The sequence below is a fragment of the Chanodichthys erythropterus genome, chromosome 12, assembly GCF_024489055.1.
Source record: "Chanodichthys erythropterus isolate Z2021 chromosome 12, ASM2448905v1, whole genome shotgun sequence".
Lineage (NCBI taxonomy): Eukaryota > Metazoa > Chordata > Actinopteri > Cypriniformes > Xenocyprididae > Chanodichthys > Chanodichthys erythropterus.
The window spans coordinates 36,431,738-36,452,417 of NC_090232.1; the positions used below are offsets into that span (position 1 = coordinate 36,431,738).

At 35.4% G+C, this 20,680-nt stretch overlaps 1 protein-coding gene across 2 annotated transcripts in view; it reads right to left on the reverse strand.

Moving 5' to 3' along the window:
• The window catches only part of ctnna2 (catenin (cadherin-associated protein), alpha 2), a 575,983-nt gene extending 560,078 nt beyond the window's left edge, over nucleotides 1–15,905 (reverse strand). For both annotated transcript variants that reach the window (XM_067402995.1, XM_067402993.1), the window contains exon 1: nucleotides 15,850–15,905. The gene's annotated coding sequence lies outside the window, so the exon portion shown is untranslated. The remainder of the gene's footprint in view (nucleotides 1–15,849) is intronic.
• Nucleotides 15,906–20,680: the final 4,775 nt, after the last annotated feature.

Genomic DNA, 20,680 nt, shown 5'->3' on the forward strand with positions numbered 1-20,680 from the left:
AGCAGTCTTTGAACCTCTCGCACTGTATGGTATAGGACCACAGATTTAGGGCCACGATCACAAAAATCGCCACAATTGTTTCACAATGGCAATCTTTCGCCTGGGACAGCCAAAAATTGTGCAGTGTGTCCCAGGCTTTAGAAACCAGTTCTTTTAATTAATCACTCACAAAGTCAGCAGTTACCAGTTTGAAACTGTTTCACGAATCCGGAAGCTGTTTCCGAATCAAAATCTGACTCCACAAATTATAACATTCTATCTAATGTCTATCTCAAAAAATTAAGCAAGTTTTGTATACTTTAAGGTTTGTGAAACTTAAATCAAAATCATTATTGATTGACTGATCATATGACAATGGGTAGTAGTTAAAGATGTATATTTGCTTTGCAATAAATTATATTTTAATAAAAATGTATTTGGCTCATCCAGTTTTTATGAATAAATAAACAGAAAATAGGGTTTACTGAGTCCTCTAAATGTGATAAAGGCCAAATTTAGTTGGACAAACAGGCCAGTCTGACTAACAAGCCCACAAACCAACAGATTTCCTTTCAAAAGAGGATTGTGAGCAAAACCGTCCATCTGATTCACTAATCCTCATTCAGACGGAGAATGAGCTCTGGGCTCTGTTTTATTTCAGGCCGAGCAGACGGACAGATGCTCCCAAGGCCTGCGGTAACCACCGCTATTATCAACAGAGCATTGTCTACAACCTCAGATGAGAAGCCGTAGGGAATAATGACTAGTACCATTCGACCGGTCTTGTTTGCTCTGCCGCAAGACAGTCGTTATACCGATCCAGAAATGATTTCTTTGTGATCGGAACAGTTCGGAACAAAGTGTGTAACTCCTGCACTGGACAGAAATACCTCTTTCCTGATTTCACTGGGGAAAAAATGCTTGGTAGACCAGCTTGGTTTTTTCTAGTGAAGCTGATTGACCAGAAAAGTACTGCTGATTAAGCTAGTAAAGAAGTAAACAGCATGTTGTACAATCCAATATACAACAAAGCAATCTAGTTTAGCAGTGGTTGAACTGGGGTACTTCTATTTGTCCTAGCTCTACACAGTTTTTCAACAGAAATTAATACTTTTATTCAGAAAGGATGCACTAAATTGATCAAAAGGGACAGTAAGGACATTTACAAAGATTTTAATTTCAAAGCTGCAAGCAGAGATGAAAAGTATCTTGCACTTGCTTTAGGAAAACAGAGCACAGTGGGAAAATGCCTTTACGTATATAAATATAAGAGGACTAGGTCAGTCATATGTATTTGCCACACTTCCTGCTACCAGATGGTGGCGCTATGACTATAACTGAATATTGTCATGTTGATGTCTTCAGGGCAGGACTCTTCTCAAACATGTGAAGTTTGGGGCAGATTGGACATTGTATGCCTGAGTTACAACAACTTCCTGTTTTGTGGCGTTAATCACATCCATTAGCACTTAGCCAAGTGTTGCATAATTTAATGTGTTTCTACTATGTTTGGTAGTTCATGGCATATACAAATGTGTTTCAGGGAGTGAATTGCAGTGTAAAACATGCCATTTCCTGTTGCCAAAAGGTAGTGCTATGACTAAATTAAATATTTGCATGTAGATGTCTTCAGGCCAGGACTCTTAACAAACATGTGAAGTTTGGGGCAGGTTGGACATAGCATGCATGACTTACATAAGCTTCCTGTTTCATTGCGAAACATCAGACTTTGTCCGTCCGACATGGACACGCCCTTCACCGAAAACTCAAGATTTTTGCAATTTAATATCGCTAAGGTCTTAAGATTAAAATGATCAAATATGATGTTGTTCTGGTTAAATTCAGATTTTGCTCCCAGGGACTTTTTTTGTAGGTACTGGGCTGTTACATGTGTCTACCGAATTTCATATAAGGATGCTTAAATTGAAATTTTGTTGGCTATCAAGCCATTTTGCCACACCTAATTCTGAAACTGATATCAGATGTAAACTTTCACCACTTCTGATGTGTGTGCAAAGTTGAGTTTTCGAGCATGTTTAGGCCCTCAAAAATGCAATTCATTTCGGAGAAGAAGGATAATAGACCAAGCAATTACAATAGGATCCTCACACCATCGGTGCTTGGGCTCTAATACATGCTGTTCTTTTGAACTTTCTATTCATCATCCTGAAAAATCTTGAAAAAAAAAAAAAAATGTATCACAGTTTTCACAAAAAAAAAAAAAAAATTATAAGAAAAAAGATTTAAAAAAATATATTAAAATAAACATACCGACCCCAAACTTTTGAATGACAGTGTAAAAAAAGCAAAAATATTTACTTACAATCAATTTAATTTTCAACATGAGTGTGCTTTTTATTTTTGGACAAACTTTAATAAATTGAAAATCAAATACATTTAAAATACCCTTTATACCCTCCTTTTTTCATTTTTTCCCCATGCAATTACAAGGTTTCGGCTCCACATCACCTCAGAGCCACGATCTAACCCTGACACGAACCAATGCTCTGTGAGCTTGAGCAAAGTATAATGGGGTGAATTCCTTTGCCTCTTACTGTACTTTCAAAGGAAATGCATTGATGTAAAATTGAACATTACAACTGCAGACATCCAGTATACATGGATGTTAGACTATTTAAAACATTAGGCCAGAAACTAGAAACCTCACAAGCTTGCATTGATGTTACAGTATGCAGCTGAAGTATCTGTAATCAAAGTAATCAAAAATAAAAGTGAGACATCCATTAACTAAAGTTCTACCTAATGCAATCAGGCACTTGCGGCACAGACGGCTCCAATAATTGCAATGGGAGCAATCTGATGATATCATAATGGCCTTTGGATATGTCACCTGTCTGCTTGGACTGTCAGCTTTTCTTTTGCTGCCTTGAAATTCCTGCACTGATATTTACTTTAGGGTATGCAAATCAAGTTACCTTCTGCTTTACATAATAACCAATTATCAGAATCATGGACTGATATGAAAAGCTCTCATTATGGGACTATGGTGAAAAAGATCAGCCAGTTCTTATTAACCTGATGTTAATAAGATTTTAGAGTCACAATGGACAGTCCCACCACTTCACACACAAACACCAAAATTCCATTACGCACTTTTTCTATTACAAATTCATGCATAAAAGTACTCATACTGCAGTCCTCTCTCTTTCACAGTACCTTGCTGTTTATTTAGATTAAGTCAAAGCTCAAATTGAGGTTAATACCTAGATAAACACATGCAGTCATGTAAAACAAGGTCAGGACAAGCAGCTCAGGCTGGAGCCTCCATTTTCCCAATATTATTATAAAGCACTGTATCTCGTAATGAAATTCCTTAAAAAAAGGTCCCTGCTCAGTGATTCAAGACCGTTTCACTGATCACACTGACCATTAGCTTCACATCTCTGTTCCCCAGCAGTTTAAGAGCAACCTCAGGCAAGAAAGCATGTATATGTGTTAAGCCCAAAGTATACTTCAGTTTTGGTGTGCGAACGGTTAGCGCGTATGTACAACCGAACGCAAAACCTTTCAAAGTCTTTTTGAGAGCATGCGTGAACACAGGCGGTCGACACATGTGCAAAAGGAAGATTTATGGAGTCAAATTAATGCCCTTAAAGTTTTGCACAAAAATAAAGTTTTGCAAAACAAAAAAAAGAATTGAGCAATAAAAAAAAAATGTTTTGCAAACAAAAGTAAAGAATTGCAAAGGAAAAATAAAGTATTGAGCGGAAAAAAATAAGTTTTGCAACAAAAATAATAAATTGCAAAATAAAATAACGTCGTGCAAAAATAAAAAAAATAATCAATTACAAAAATCAATGACAGCTGTAATCCTATTTTATCTTTGCCACATAGTTTTCATGCTCAAAACTACTAAACCATTTGCAACGCTCATTTTATTCTGCGTTTCAGTCAAGTGTGCGCTCATGATACCGGTTTTCTTTTGCTCTGCACTTTTCTGTGCGGATCTCTTTATGGCACTGGTTTGACATGGGGGTGGAGTTAAGAAACGGGGGCACACCCCCGCTAAACACGTCATCGGCAGGAGACGCAGATCGCAAAAACCCAGAAATAAGTTTTTATATATTTCTTATAGTAATATGACCCGTTGCGCTCTGTCTCACTGCCTGTATCCACTTTTGTGTCCTTAAACATTCGGTTTTTGGGGTCGACAGCTTATAAAAACTTATTTCTGGGTTTTTGCGATCTGCGTCTCCTGTCGATGACGTGTTTCACGGGGGCGTGCCCCCGTTTCTTAACTCCACCCCCATGTCAAACCAGTGCCATAAAGAGAACCGCGCAGAAAAGTGCAGCGCAAAGGAAAACCGGTATCGTGAGCGCACGCTTGACTGAAACGCAGAATAAAATGAGCGCTGCAAATGGTTTAGTAGTTTTGAGCATGAAAAATATGTGGCAAAGATAAAATAGGATTACAGCTGTCATTGATTTTTGTAATTGATTATTTTTTTATTTTTGCACTACGTTATTTTATTTTGCAATTTATTATTTTTGTTTGCAAAACTTATTTTTTTCTGCTAAATACTGCAAAACTTTAAGGCATTAATTTGACTCCATAAAGATTCATTATTGTCTAGTGACTGCACTATTTCTCTCTAGAAGTTACGAGCGATAAAAAAGCATCACATTAAATCTAGTTTAAAGCTAGTTGCAGGTATCTATTATTCCCTCACACAAGTCCCTGTCAACATTGGTGTCTGTTTTTTTGTTGTTGTTGTTGTTGTTGTTGGCATTCTGTCTCCTCTGTTTCTTTATCGACCATGAAACAATGGCCTAGGCCAGTGTTACCACCTTGTCAAATATATGAGGTATTGGGCTTTCCGCTCAGCGCTTACTACTATGGTCAAAAGTGATCAATTACTTCATAAATCACACATCATACACAAACAAAAAGAAACTACTTAAATGTCCAAAAAACTCAAACTTGTGCCAAACAAAAAAGTATACTTTGGGCTTTCCACTTAGTTTATAATACTATGGTAATAGTCAAAAAGTGTTCAGTTAGGTCATAAATCACCAAAACACAAAAGGGTCAATGACATGACGGGTCATTTTTTTGTCCAAAGGCCTTAAAAATAATAAAAAAACAAAGATATGACATCCAAAGTATGGTAGTACAACTAGTTCTCTCTTAGATTTTGCTGCATATAAAGGTATCTTAAAGATTTTGAAGCGTCAAAAGGTCATTCGGTTTAACCGTCCAAAGGCCAATACAGCCTCATTTGTGATTAAAATATCTTAAAATGTAATAAATGTATATATATTTTTTTTTATTCTGGCATGATTTTATAACATCATATATCAACATAGTGCAAAATTGTATTAAAATTATGTGTAAAAGTCGTTGCTTTGTTATGAGAAAGAATGTCCGGAAAAATGAATTTCATTGATGTAATTCGGAGTAACCAATATAAAGGGACCATTTTGGATCAAGTCATGTGGTCAATATCATGTGACAGGAAGTGACATCATTCAGACAGCTGTAAAGGTTGTGTCTCGAAGGGATACAGCAACGGCCAGAAGTGAGGCAAAATTTCACAATAAAATAACAGTAAATTAATTTGCTACTTATCAGATTGTGTTTTATTAATGACTACACCTACCCTAAACCTACCCTTACAATACTGCAAATACAGTTATTAAATGAAATAAATAAATATTAAATGACGCATATTGATGTGCGCATGTCCAGTGGCCGCAGCTGTATCCCTTCTAGTCTTTACCAGCTGCAAATGTCCACATGGTCATGAAGCAAAGTAACTAACTCTCTTTTAACTATTTGAAAAAATCATGTTTTCACTTGCTGATACACGTCCTCAAACATCAGGTCATTCGGTACAACCGCTAAAGCATGGACATTTTTGTAATATTTTAAAAACTTGTACTAAATATAAAATGTTTGATTGTCCTTTTGCTAGCTAGCTAGATATCAGCCTGTTAGCATTGTTTGAAAATATCATCATTCGGTATAACCAAAAGTGTCACAAAAACAACAAACACAAAAAGAAACAACTTAAATGTACAAAAAACTTGTCGCCCAAATGAGCACCAAGGCTTAGCCTGAGTGCTAACTGCTAAGTGGCTCCGACCATGAGAAATTTGAAAGAAGAAAAAATTTAAACTGTCATTATTTACTCTCATGGTGTCCCATTTAAGTATGCTGTATGCTGTATAGACTTTAGGTTAGCTATTTCTTTAGGAAAAGTCTAAAAGAGCAGGTAAAGCAATTTCCATTTTAGATGCCTGTTATTAGCTTGTGCTCCAAATATTGGTTATTTCGTTGTGTCTTGAAGAGGTATAGAGATAACAAAGAGGTTTGAGCTAAATGGATGAGGGAATTTCTCGCTTTATAGCTCTCCGGTGACAAATGATGTGCACAAGAATTCCAACTTTTTATAGCATTTCATTGCAAAACAAACTGACAACAGCAGCAAGAGTCAAATTACTCTCAGCAGCAATTGCCTTTGGAGCTGAAGCTAATAAAGTTTCAGGCAAATATTTCTGAGAAAGGTAAATGAGCGCTGACAGCTAATTTCAGCATTCGTGAGGAAAACTGTTCAAGGATTAATTTGCACAAAATGACAAATCTTTAATTTACTCATCCTCATGTTGTTCCAAACCCATTTGACTTTCTTTCGTCTGTGGAACACGAAAGTAGGAATTTTGTACTTGTAGCTCTTTTCCATAAAATAATTATTAATAGGGCCTGGAGCTTTCGAACTTCAAAACGGACTCAAAAGCACCATAAAAGTGGTCTGCACTGAACACTGCCTAACAAGCTGAAATGTCATTATTCTCTAATAATCTCCTTTCCAGTAAGAAAGACCAGATCAGTGAATCATTGAATTGATTTGAGAATTGATTCTGACTCATAAACAAATCATTCTGACAGGCTTTGTAAACTAGAGTATTGATTCATTTAAAAGATCCGACTCAAAAGAACAATTTGGTCATGAATCAGACACTGCTGAAATCTCACAAATGTCCCAATAAAAGCTAGGGCAGATGTTAAAATTTTCATTGAATAACTTTTGCTCTGTTCCTTACACAAAGCTGTTATATGACAGAAGAACTGATGTTACAGTATGCAAAAGTATGATATTTTTGTAATTTAAAACAATACATTTAAGTTTGTGTCTGTGCAGTTTAGTGAATCTCTTTAACACACCAGTGAATGAGATCTGGCCTTGGTTTTGATTGCAGACATATTGCATGAAGATGCCAAAGAGAAAAATGATCTGTTTTGAAGATTAATATTCAGAGACGAAACAGGATTGTTGATTTCATTAACGGTGCTGAATTTCCCAGCATACTGAGCATAAAAAGCACATGTCTGAAAATTTGATTTGGAAGTAGCTGATATTGTTTGTATGCCACAACTTGATTTCACGGCCAGAAATCAATTGTGTTTGTGGTCAAAATGACAATTGCCCATCAGAGAGGAATCCTAATAATAATTGAACAGAGTTTAAAGCAAGCAGTTTTATAGATGTTCTTAAATTACAGGTCACGGTGACTTCTACAGTCCTATTGATTTCCCTCAGTAATAGAACTGAAGCCAGCCAGGAAGGGGGAGTTACCATCTGTCCAAAGCTGCGACTGCTGACACCTCAAAAGGAGGTAAATGGGCTCAGCTTGACTAAAACACCCTGAAGTACGAAGACTGGTCACTTTACTTGATCTGTACCTGAGCGCTTCAAACATTAATGGTGGAGCTAAAACATTCATTGACCCCATGATAGATTTTGGCTTAGGTAACCAAAGTTAATTAAGAAAGTTAATTAATGTTGAAAATCACAAAGATAGAAGGTCAGGGAAGTATTAGGAGAAAAAAAAAATGAGAGCTGGAGGAAGAGGACATATCTGAAAGACAATGGAGGCCAGCTCAGTATAATATATTGTGTTTCTACACACACTGTGGAAGTATTTGTGCTGTAGAATTTCCCTCAGGGGTGCTGAAAGCATGGAGAGAAAATGAAGAGAAAGTAAGGTAAAGAAAATGTGTAGAGAGGGGAAACTAGGGCTAGCATCATTTTAAGTAGCCAGACTGACTTGAAGCAAAAAAATCTGATAATCATTGCATTTTATTCTCGAAATGAATGTCCGCAGTATACAGAAAAGACCACCAGACCAACACTGTTGTTTCATCTTTCAGTGTCGACAATGTTTTCCAAATTCATAAACTAGTGGCTAAACCAATCAACTAGTCAGCGCAACCCCTAAAAATGCCATGATCCATGTGAACAATACTAGAGTTAATGCTTGAGGACAGTGGCCTGGTGCATTGTGGGGCAGGAGACAGACTGGTGCAGGTCTCTCTGGCCTTGAATGTACAAAAAAGAGAATGAAATAGAGTCAAACAGAGAAAGAAATGTCAAAAAAAAAAAGTGAGAGAGAGAAAAAGAAAGAGAGAAACTGAGAGAAAGCGAGATTTGGACAAACTGAAAAATTTGTAAGTAACAGTTTAAAAGAATATCAAAATTATTGTAACATGGTGTTTTAGCAGTATTTTTTGTAAATTTAAGAACCATTTTGAGTTTCTCAAAGAACCTTTCAGCAACCAGTTCTTTAAAGAACTTTTTTTTTTTCTTAGTTTGAAGAACATTTTAAGTATCTGTAGAACCTTTTTCCACCACGAAGAACCTTTGGTGCAATTGAAAGGTTCCATGGATGTTAAAGGTTCTTCATGAAACCATCAGTAAATAATCTTTAAGGCAAAATCCTTATGGCAAAATAAGATCACAGTTATATTATCTCTTCAACTAAAAAAAAATAAAAAAAATTTTGGTTCACCCAAAAATTTAATTTATGTCATTAATTACTCACCCTCATGTCGTTTCACACCAGTAAGACCTTCGGAACACAAATTAAGATATTTTTGATTAAATCTGAGGTTTTTTTTATCCCCCATAGAAAGCAATAATTTCCACATTCAAGGTCCAGAAAAGTAGTAAAAACATGTTATGAAGGGATGAGAAAACTTTTTGTGTGCAAAAACAAAACAAAAATAACCATTTTTATTCAACAATTTCTTCTCTCTCCCGTCATTCTCTTATGCTGTTTACATTCAGCACTTCCAAGTTCTATGTCAGAACGTTGACTCAGTATTGGCCGACGCTGTACTGATGCAGGAGCCGACCAGCGCACAAAAAGTATTCTTATCCCTTCATAACATTAAGGTTGAACCACTGTAGTCACGTTGATTATTTTAACGATGTCTTTAGTACTTTTCTGGACCTTGAATGTGGTAATTTCGTTGCTTTCTATAGGGGATAAAAAACTCACGGATTTCGTCAAAAATATCTTAATATGAGTATATAATGACTGAAATTTCATTTTTAGTTGAACTAAACCTTTAATATAATGTAAATATCAGTAAATGTCAGTTTAAACTTGGCATTGAGAAAGGTCATATGTGACCGAAACATTTGCCAATAAAGCAGTGGTTTTATCACGCAATTTTTGTTTGTTTTTCATCACTGATAGAGTGTGCGGGCCTTTTTGAATCATTTCTCCAGGAGTTTAAAAATGTACAATGACTTTGAGAATGATGATTTGATGGTCTTAATTTGGACACCAAATTCATGGAGGACTTTAGTTGACAAATTTTTAACTTTTCTTCTGTCTACATACAATGTGTAATATTAATATATATATATATATATATATATATATATATATATATATATATATATATATACATATTAGTGGTGGGCCGTATCGCCGTTAATCTATTCTCAAAGTTGGGTTGGGAGCTGGGTCTATACTACGCAAGACTACGAAATTCAAACAATAAAAACCGTTTTGTGGCTCTTTTAATATGTCGTGACAGATTGCTGTAGCGCCTCAGCTCAAGAGGCTCGTAAACCGATCATCTCTTACTACGAGTCCATTTATAGCATCAAATAAACATGAATGAACATGAGAATCAATGTTATTTCAAACGCGGAAAGATGTCAATATACACAATTTTTCAAGTTTAACTCCACTGAGGTTAATCTTCTAACTCCTGACTGCTTTGTTGGACAAAATGGCGGATTACGTTTAGTCATTATTTGAGTAGCATATTCTTCATACATGTCTTCGGCAGAATTCAAATGAGACATTTTAATCTAGATTAATTCCAAGATTACAGTGAGATTAATCTAGATTAAAAAAAATAATCTATGCCCACCACTAATATATATATATATATATATATATATATATATATATATATATATATATATATATATATATATATATATATATATATATATATAAACATTTTCATACAGATCTAGAGGAATGCACAACAAAAATTAAAGTTACGGAAAGAGAGAAAGGAGAAGGGAAAGAGGGGGATATTGCAAGGCAAGGAAGGAAATGACTGCTTCAATGATTCCTCCATAGTGGGATGCTGTTCTCTTGTTTGAATAGGAAGAAGGGAACTGGGGAAAGCAGGAGGAATAGATGAAAGAAAAAAGAGGAGGAGGAACTGATACAGTCTCAGAAAGCTTCTGTTGACTTATCACAGTCAAACATACAGAAAGAAAATTTAAAAGGTTTACTCGTGCCCTTTAAAAGTCTTCAGGGAGACGCTATAACAAAACTGGTCAGATTAAAAAACATCTGCTTTTTTTTGGTAAAGTGTTTGGAGAAATAACTTTTCTTTTCACAAACTGAATTCTGAAGAAGATAAGACTAAATAAAAGTGTCAAACTTAAAAAAAACCTTCTAACATGCTTCGTGTATCCAGTGCTACTTGCAATATCTCATAAATGGTGATTTGTTTGTGTTGCTTTAGTTATATCTTGCAGCATCAATGGTTCAGTTAGTTCTGGAGCGCTCCAGGCAGTTGCTCGCACCGTCTCCGAACTCAAAGGCGCCGCTGTTTTCAAATGAGAATATCAGAGATGTGGCTTTTTGCTCAGCATCTCTCAGAAAAATACAAGCAGTATACCACAGTTTTCCTCTCAGAAAATGCTAATCACTACTTGTAATGCAGACTTTTAAAAAGCAATTATATCTCCAGGTAGACACTGCCCTTTTGCACTGATGCACCACCAGCATGCTTTTCTCAAATTCTCCAACAATATGGCTCTCGGAAGACCAATCTCAACTGACAACAAGAGCTGCTCATTTCATGCGTTGGTGGCTACATTTGGGTCACAAAGCCAAAAAAAAAAAAAAAAAGTTTTTCCAATAAAAACTTCTGCAAATATCAAGAAGTGGACATAGGGCCACATAGAAAAATAAATCTAAACTAGGAATACTGATATCTAAATGATAGCATTTAAGTATGTTGAGTAAAAATGCAATGCTTGTTTTTGCAAGTGGAAATCCAGAACAATGTTACTGTCACCTGACATCAGTTTAATTCCTCCTCTTTAATAAATTAATGAGAAACTAATCAAGATCAGTACAAAGAACAACTTCTACATGGAACCTGATGAGGAACTTCTATGAACAAAAGCAACATCTTTATCCCAGTAGGGATCTCAAAATGCACTTGGGCACATTAACATTGATGTAAATGGGTATTTCACGTCTTTCAACATTAGTCACATTTGCCAGAGTACAAAGCATTAGTTCAGCATGTCAGCAAAGTGGGAGTATTCATGAAATTTGCATATTGTCTGTGGTGATTGCACAAACTAATACAATATAAATTCCTCTTAATTAAAAAAAAAAAAAAAAAAAAAAACATAACCATAGATCACAAAATATAAACCTCATTTCAACATTGTACATCTTGAACTTCACAGCTATTTCTTTCAGTCTTTATTTCTGCATCACTGGAAAAGCACTCATAACTTTTAACTGTGACAATGAAAGTTTCAAAGGCAATTTTACCTCTTTATTTTAAGGCTTATCTCAGTCTGAAAACCACTTTATGGGCACATTTATAAGCAGATTCACAAACAGAAAAGCAATTAACTTAATGAATTGTTCTGAAACGGCAAAGAAATGCTGATGATTAAATCTAAACAAATGTTTACTTTTTCAAATCTGTTTAAAATTAACAAAAAAAAAAACAGGTCTGGAAAGGTTTTTCTCCTGAAAATGTGTGGAGGATATATACTGTCAGGACCCCCAAAGGGTATTTTGACACTTATGCTGCGTTCACGCCACCTCGTATTTACCGGAATCTTGAAATGACAACACGTGACGTTATATTCGGAGCTGTTCAAGTCCTTTAGTCCTTGGACTGGGAATTATGCGTTTCTATGGCGCCATTATCAACGCCTAAATTAATCTACAGTGGTCAGGTGGTACATCTGGGAGCTTTCGGAAAACTCCCAGCTTACAAGCTGTAATTACGAGCTCTACGAGGACGTGAACGCTTTTTACAAGCTAGAATCTTGTAACTACAGGAATTACGAGGGCGCGTGAACGCACCTTTAGACTTCTGTTCAAATGTTTGGTGTTGGTAAGAATTTTAATGTTTATGAAAGAATTCCCTCACCAAGGCTGAATTTGATCAAAAATGCACTTTAAAAGAACTGTTTTAACTGTAATATATTTTAATTTTCAGCATTATTACTCCAGCGTTCAGTGTCACATGATCCTTCAGAAACCATTTTAATATGCTTATTGTGCTCAAGAAACATCTTCAAACAGTTCTGATGCTTAAAATTTAATTTTGAACAACATACCTATTGATTCATTTAAAAATCTAACAAACTTCTTTTGTGTGAAATGCTTGAAAAAGACAATTAGTTTGTTACTTTGTTCAAAAGCTAATGCACAACCATACTTTATAGGACCACTGATTTATATACTGCAGATAAATGGATGGATGGATAGATGTATACATGCAGACCAATATACAAGTAATCGTCTAGTGTGATTTCACAAGACAAGATCTGTATAGATGTTCGCACACATTAAAATCAATAGTCTGAACAATGAACGCTAGGATTTTTCCTTTCATTCAGTGCAGTGAGCACGCCTTCACATCGGAAAGCCTCGCCGTCTAGCTGGGTGTTTGTCTTGCAAACAGAGCCCCTCACCTCAGCCTGGAGACACCATAGCGACCAGATTCACTGAGATCACGCACACAGGGAGTCCTAAAGAGCTGACACAGGGCAAATCTGCTCTCCTGGTACTCACAATAAAGAACATTATTTCTGTGCAATGCCAGTCCATTTGGGCAGAATTAAAATGTATTTGTTTTAGTGTGAATTCAGGAAATTGCTGCTGAAACTGCTGTATATGAAACATGATAAATACTATGCATATTAAAATATCACTGTCATACTGCATGAAAACAGAAAGCATGTGACCTCTTTGACTAACAGGTTGACTTACAGTGCTGAGAAAAACCCCTGACACGATTGTGGAGACTGTAATAGTGCTGCACACCTCCCTGTCAATCAAATGCTTGACTTCTAAATGCAGCCTCACTGTTGCCCTTTCACACCCATTTGGTTTCTGCTTACGGCTACTGTTACCGCATGGAAACTTACATCTACGCTGCAAGTGAGCGATTAAAAACTGCCATTATGATCGAGGAAGCTGTCTAAACAGTAGTCAGCTTCATTGATTAGAATAGGAACATTCAAGTTTGTGGTGTCGCCCACAATATAGATAGTGGCACGGACTGTGAGGAAATTTAAAATGTTTTCTTGTCTGAGTGAGGGGAACTTAATGCTTACAAGTACTCTTACAGACACATATTATTATATATAGGCAATCATGTACCTTTGTTTAAGATTAGTATTGTGCAACTTCAACACACAAAGCATGCTAATCAATTTAACCCCACTTTAAAGTGTACTTTCAGTTTGTTTCATTGAGCTCATCCTAAGAGTAAAATCACTTAGTGGAATATAAATGGGATACATACATCTAATGGCAGAACTTTAAAAGCATGTATGATTATTCAATGCAAACCAAAGCAAACGAGTTAAGATTTTAGAAAGGAAGATAAACAAAGATAAATTAAAATAACTAATCGTCCACCCCTAGTTTCAGGTGTTTTCGTTTACCTGGATATTCTTGATGGTAAGATTTAGGTTGATATAACTATATATTATTGAGCAAAGGGTTTTTGGTATTTAAATATTGGCATACATTTTTTGTTAGTTTGCACTGATGTTTGTCTTTTTAAGTAATGCTAAAACACTTCTGGTCACTTTCAGAAGTTGTAATGATGATTTTATTTCCAAGAAAGAATGTGAAACATATATATTGGTTAATTTTCAGTTTTTATTATTATTTTTTTTTTTAAATTTAATTTAAATTGATTTTACACACTTACAGCAATATTGTATCGCATATCAAACATCGCATTATTTAACAAGGTATCGCATATTGCATTTTTCTTCAATAACGCACAACCCCACTGCAAATATGAAATCGCTATATATACCCTGGCATACAGTGTTCAAATTTACAACTACTTTTTTCACTGCATATAACTTAAATATTGTATAATGATAGCAATAATCATATACTAAACATATAGTAAGTATAGGTTAGGGTCGGAAATTAAGCAGGGCGCAAAGCAATAATGCCTCCAAAACATGATAAAATGTTGCATACACTTATCATGCAAATATGCGAATCATGCCTCTTTTTTTTTAAATAAAATAAAATAAATAAAAAAAAGTGTTACATTTGTTAAATTTAATAAAATACAGTCATGTTTTTATGTTGGCCTAACTGATTCAGGTCAGTGAATTGCGATAACAGTCTGTGAATTATTCAACGACTTTCAGTGAGTTGACTATTTTAAAGAAATGCCGTCTTTTAAAATAGCATTTAAACATCTGTAGGTAGGTTGAATTGAAATGTAAAGGTAACTCACCAGCCTTTCTATCAACTGTCATTTATGCCGCTAGCACAGTTAGCTAAACGTAAATACGTTTAGTGTCCGTTTGTGTCTATTTGGAAACAAGTAAAAAATATGCGCTTTGAATACTTTTCTAATTACTAATAAAAATGAATATCATTTTGAAACCTAAATTTACACTTTATAGAACGAAATAAAAACCTCTACCTTTTGTTTGACGACCTACGGGGGATCAAAGCTAAATAAGCGGGGTCTGAAACACCTCCGAATACCCATTCCAGAATTTTTTTGTTGTTGTTGTTGTTGTTGTTTTGTTTTTGTTTGTTTTTTTGTATGAAAAAAAAAAAGTCCTCATAAAAGGTAAAAAGAAAATCCCCTGAAAATCGATTCCAGGGCGCAAATATCATTCTATAACAGCTAAATGGAAAGTTAATTTTCCAACACTGGGCTTCATCCAGCAAGAACCGGCAAAATATCTCAATGTCATGAAGCCCAAAGTTGTATCATTTTACAAAACTTTACTATTTGATTGTTATAAATATTCAGATCCTAAAAGCCTCTTCAGCCTATCATTTAAATGTAAAATAGAGCACAATAGTAATTGCAGACAAAGAATAACGGGACATTAAAGACGGGAGGCGCTCCGGCAAGGAGGAGAGAAGGTGTCTACAGACCGCGGTTAGACGAACCAATGGTTTTATATTATTACAATACACCATGCGTATGCAAAACAACGCCCGTCATCACGCGGACAATATTGTGCAATTATTCTGTTAAAATCAAGCCATTATTTAACATAATATGGGCTGGTTAGCCGGTATGCTAGCAGGCTGCAGATGGGAGGCACTGGCCATCACCTCGGTGCTGGAATAACTGTATTTATACAGCTGAGGGATGCATTAGACAATAGCTTCAGGGAATTCACCTATGTGTCTTTCATCTGACATCTGATATTTTCCCCCCCATATTTGACTTCTAATAATCAGCGCAATAAGGCTAAAACGCACAAGCCTCGCCTTTCTGACACATCTAATAACGGGTTCTTGTTCCAAAGTGGCTTCCATTGATCTTACCTTCAGTGATGACAGCCCCGGTGCAGGAACAAAACACTTCCGAAGAAATACGATGGTTTGATTTATTTCCAAATGGACGGCTTTCCAAACCTGGCCAGTAAGTTGAAAAAATCCGCCGGCTCGCCTCTGAAGTGATGGAAGCAGAATGAATCCACGCGTTGCTGTGGGTATCTAGGAAATGCTCGTCTCTCTGCCGCTCCCTGCCAAATAATGACCCCTCCCACCGAATCCCCAGCCACAAACACGACAGGTGCTGAGTATGCGCGCTCCCTCCTTGCTAAATAGTGAGCCGCGCGGAGGCTCTCTAATGCGCCTGCGCAGTGAACGCGGCGAGAAAGAGCGCAGCCTGGGATAGGCGGGGCGAAGATGGTGCTGCGCATCTTTGTTAAATAGAGATGCTCAGCTGGAGGATGGAGCGCGTGCTCAATGATGTATGCTTACTGGGAGTTTAACACTGTTTTGAATGGTGTTTCAACCGCTTCTTAGTAAACAGGCCTACTGTGTTTATGGAAAGCACATTTGACTAACGTCAATATTGAATAATATCGATCGATTTTTTTAATTACGTATAAATAAAAGTACCAAAAAAGAACAAAAATGTTGTTCACTCATATTTAGTAGTTGTTTTTTTTTTAAACGGTCAATAATGAGCTACTTTTTAGAGCTAGGCAATTTGTCAATATTCAATAAAATAATCAATTGTCAATATTTAAATAGGCTAATTGTGATTACGTGATCTACCATTTTACAAAATAGTCGCCAAAATACATAAAAAAACACAAATGTGCGCTAGTAGATTTTGGAACTCGTAGGCTAATCGAAACACTTTTCTTAACTGGCTGATTGCCCAGCTTTTTTGTCTTTTTGTCGCAATTGTGTCTTTCGCTACTATAATCTTCCTCTGAAGTGACTACAATTATTTTGTTTGCCAATATATATAAAACCATACATGTTACAACAACATTGGAGTGAGTAAATTACATAATTTTCCCTTCTGGGAGACTATACCTATAAATTGTTTTAATATAGGCCACTATCCCCAGTGAACCCAGGTTTGTGGACATTATTGTTCTTTCAGGCGTATGTTTGCCATTCTGTGTCTTGCTGTGCCAGTTATACATCAGAAGGCTGTCAGGACCACAGGGACAGATATATTCATAACAATGCCACACATATCCTGACCAGTTCTCGACAATCAGCTCTGTAGAGTATAAAAGCAGTATCTCAATCAGATTATCAATTAGTCCACACATTTTTAAATGTGATTTCACTGGACAGATAGGAAGGTTTTTTTCTTTTTACAGTGAATGGTTTGAAGCCTTCATACAGCCTTGCTAGTGTAACAATAGCCTTTTCTTTTTTTTTTTTTTTTCTTTTTTTTTTTTGCTGATACACATACTTCTACCTCTGTGAGAGATTGGCAGTATGCATAATAAATGTGTGGAATAAGTGAGAGGTTTACATATTCATAGCTGTAGTAAGCGAGTGTACCAGAGTAGCAGAAAGACCTTCTGTCTCTTGGCAAAGACTTGGAAATTTGGTAGGTTAAATCCATTCTAAAAATCATGATCTACTGCATGCACTTTTGGACTATGCTTTGGCAACACTGGAAAATCAGTTAATGAATTCATCAATACTGAATTGATGTATTTAGTCAGATCTTTTCAATTAATATGTTATCTGCTGAAAAACTCGTCTAAATGATTTGTTCATGATTCAGAATGATTTGTATGGTAGCTTGTTTTTGCCACGGCATAAAAGATAAAATTGACTAAGTAAATGAGACTTTTTTTATCTCAGTTTTTTCATATAATTGTTTGTTTATACAGTTTCTCGCAATTCTGACTTTATAACTCGCAATTGTGAGTTCATATTTCACAATTCTGAGGAAAAGCATCTAAATTGCAGGACAATAACTTGCAATCTGGAGAAAAAAATGTCTGAATGCAGGACAATAACTCTGAGAATAGTCTGTATAAGTCAGAATTGCGAGTAGATAACCTTGCAATTCTGACATTTTCCCTCTCACAACTGCGAGCTTATGATAAAAAAATATATATAAAAAAGTCAGAATTGTGAGATTTGATTAGAATAGAATAAATTTGGTAAGGTGTAGTAAGGTGTAGACACTTTTTGGACACAATAAAACACATTTCTAAGTAACAAGTAACATGCTTGGTAACACTTACCAAGCACCGCTTGTCACCATGATGGTAAATCTCCAAAAACCCACATTAACAGAAACTCTTCTAAATTAGCATAACAAAACACTAATTACTGCTAAATCTCCCTTACCATTAATCTTGTGCAAAAAACATTATATAACACTTAATTTTAGCATTTACTCTCCCTTTCAAGTGCCATGGGCAAAGCATGATGGGAAATATAAATCCCAGCCCAGTTTCACTTAAGTTCGTCTAAATTAAAAGAAGTGTTCATACAACTCAAAACAATGAAACATGTTTACACATCATCGGATTGTATTTTACATTAACAGAACTTAAAATTAAATACATTTTTGATTAACTGAAAATGTAAACTATGACAAGTCATGATAGTATATCGAATCAATAGGCATAATTTGTGTGTCATCCAAGCTCAATAAAAAAACAATTACAAGTAACAGCATTTCAGAACTTGATTTTTTATTTCACAACAATATATATTTAAGTAATGACTAAAGGTCCCCTGAATTAGTTTTTAGAGTGTGAGAATCTTTGCGAGTGAACAATGTAAATGATGACCAAATCAGTGAATGATGACCAAATTTTTATTTTTGGTCGAACTAATCCTTAAATCCCTAAAATCAAATGATGTTCAAACCATGTTCAGCTTTCAAAGAGCATCTGACCTAAACAATTCAGATTAAAAATGGATTCTGTCGTGTTCACATTATTCATGTAGCAACTAGCAGCAAGTCACATGGAGTTTTGCTCACATGAAATAACCTCTATTCACAGCAGCTTGACTGATGCAAATCAACAGTCGCCTTTCAGCTATCCTGTTTTGCTTATGAATTAATGTACAGTAAATTCCTTCTAAATGACTAAGTAACTACTTCACCATAAAATCTCAAGGTCATGAGCAATGCTCTGCTTCAGTTGCATCACATTTCAGATTATCTTTACAGACACATTCTCCTCAATACTACAGAGGGTTCCACTTGAGCACTGTACGACCGCTGAATTCGAAGACAAATCGCACAGCCCAGAGTAAGTAGGCAATTACAAATAGCTAAGGTTGTGCTTTGCATTGGAAACAGGATTAAACTTGAGTTCCATCCAAAAATTTTAAGTCAGTTCTGAGTGATTTTAATGCACCCTTTGGGACGCAATAAATGTAAACATGGTTGCTGAAAACAGTACAAATTAACCGATGGAGGTCAGCACAGGTTCAGTAATAAATAAAACTGCACAATTACCCTTTGCCTTCTGTTGTACTACAACAGTAAAATATGTGGTCACACACCGCTGTCTGTATGACAGCAGCCCAGCTCAGACTGTTTGAGAATTTGGGTTTTAGTCGGCAGCATCCAGGGCTTTTGGGGGGATTATAGTTGTCTGAGGGAGAGTCTTAGTCTTTCCCAACCCCTCTCAGACCTCACCATCTGCTGCTTTCCACTCTCTTCATCTGGAACAAATCAGCTATTGAGAAGACAACGATCCGAGCCAAACCTGATTGTGTTTGTTTGTTCAGTATGTACATTTGCTTATAAGTCACCCATGGTGTAAAGATAACTCATAAGTTAGTAATTTGTTTGAACTCTCTACTAAAAATATACATTTCTTTCATTACATGCATTCTGGGGGAAACTAACAGCAACATGTTTTTACAGCATTTATTAATCTAGGTTCATTTCTAAGTGTACCATTGTTCATTTTTAACTTTTGTTTGTTCATAATTCATTAAATCTATGTTGATTTAAACAACTTGAAACGTTAAAAATGTATTTGCATAAACTATACTTTTCAAAAGTTTAAGGTCAGTAAGATTTTTAAATTAACATTAATTTATTTTTATTTAGCAAGGACACATTAATTTGATCCAAAGTGACAGTAAAGTTATTTAGGGGTCGTTTACACAACACTGTTTACAACTTAAATTGGAAAACCTGTGCGTTTTTGCCTTTCATTTACACAGCACTCTGGGGGTCTGAAAACAAGTTTTTTAAAAATGGGTTTCAACGTGCTAGTTTCTGAAAACGATACCATTGTAGTCCCCATGTGAAGTAGGCGTTTAGTGCTTCTTTCCAAAGTGACAACGCCAACTACAGGCCTGGCATGCATGAACAAAGCATTTTTAGTGGTTTTCGTGGATCCGGGTGAATGAGCATAATTTTGATAACGTGTGCGATCATCTGTGTGCAAAAAAAGCAAAGGAAAAACTTTTTAGTACATTGTTGTTGTGTAAACATTCCCTTATAATGTTACAATAGTTTTCCACTCAAAAAATGTCTTTCTTTTAATAAAAAAAGGTATATATATATATAAAAAAATATATATATATTTGTATCATGTGACACTGAAGACTGGAGTAACGGCTTCTGAAAATTCAGCTTTGCCATCACAGGAATAAATTACATTTTAAAATATATTAAATTAGAAAATAGTTATTTTAAAATGAAATAATATTTCACAATATTACAGTTTTTACAGTATTTTTCAGCAAATTAATGGTGTGCATAGCCTTTTTCAAAAACTTTTAAACAGTATGTATAGTAGAAATTTTAGAAGATTAGACACAATTAGGAAATGCTCTTAAATTATTATTATTCAATTAGTTCATGTTACCATGTTTGCATTAACTATTGAACCTTTAAGCGTTACCTTTT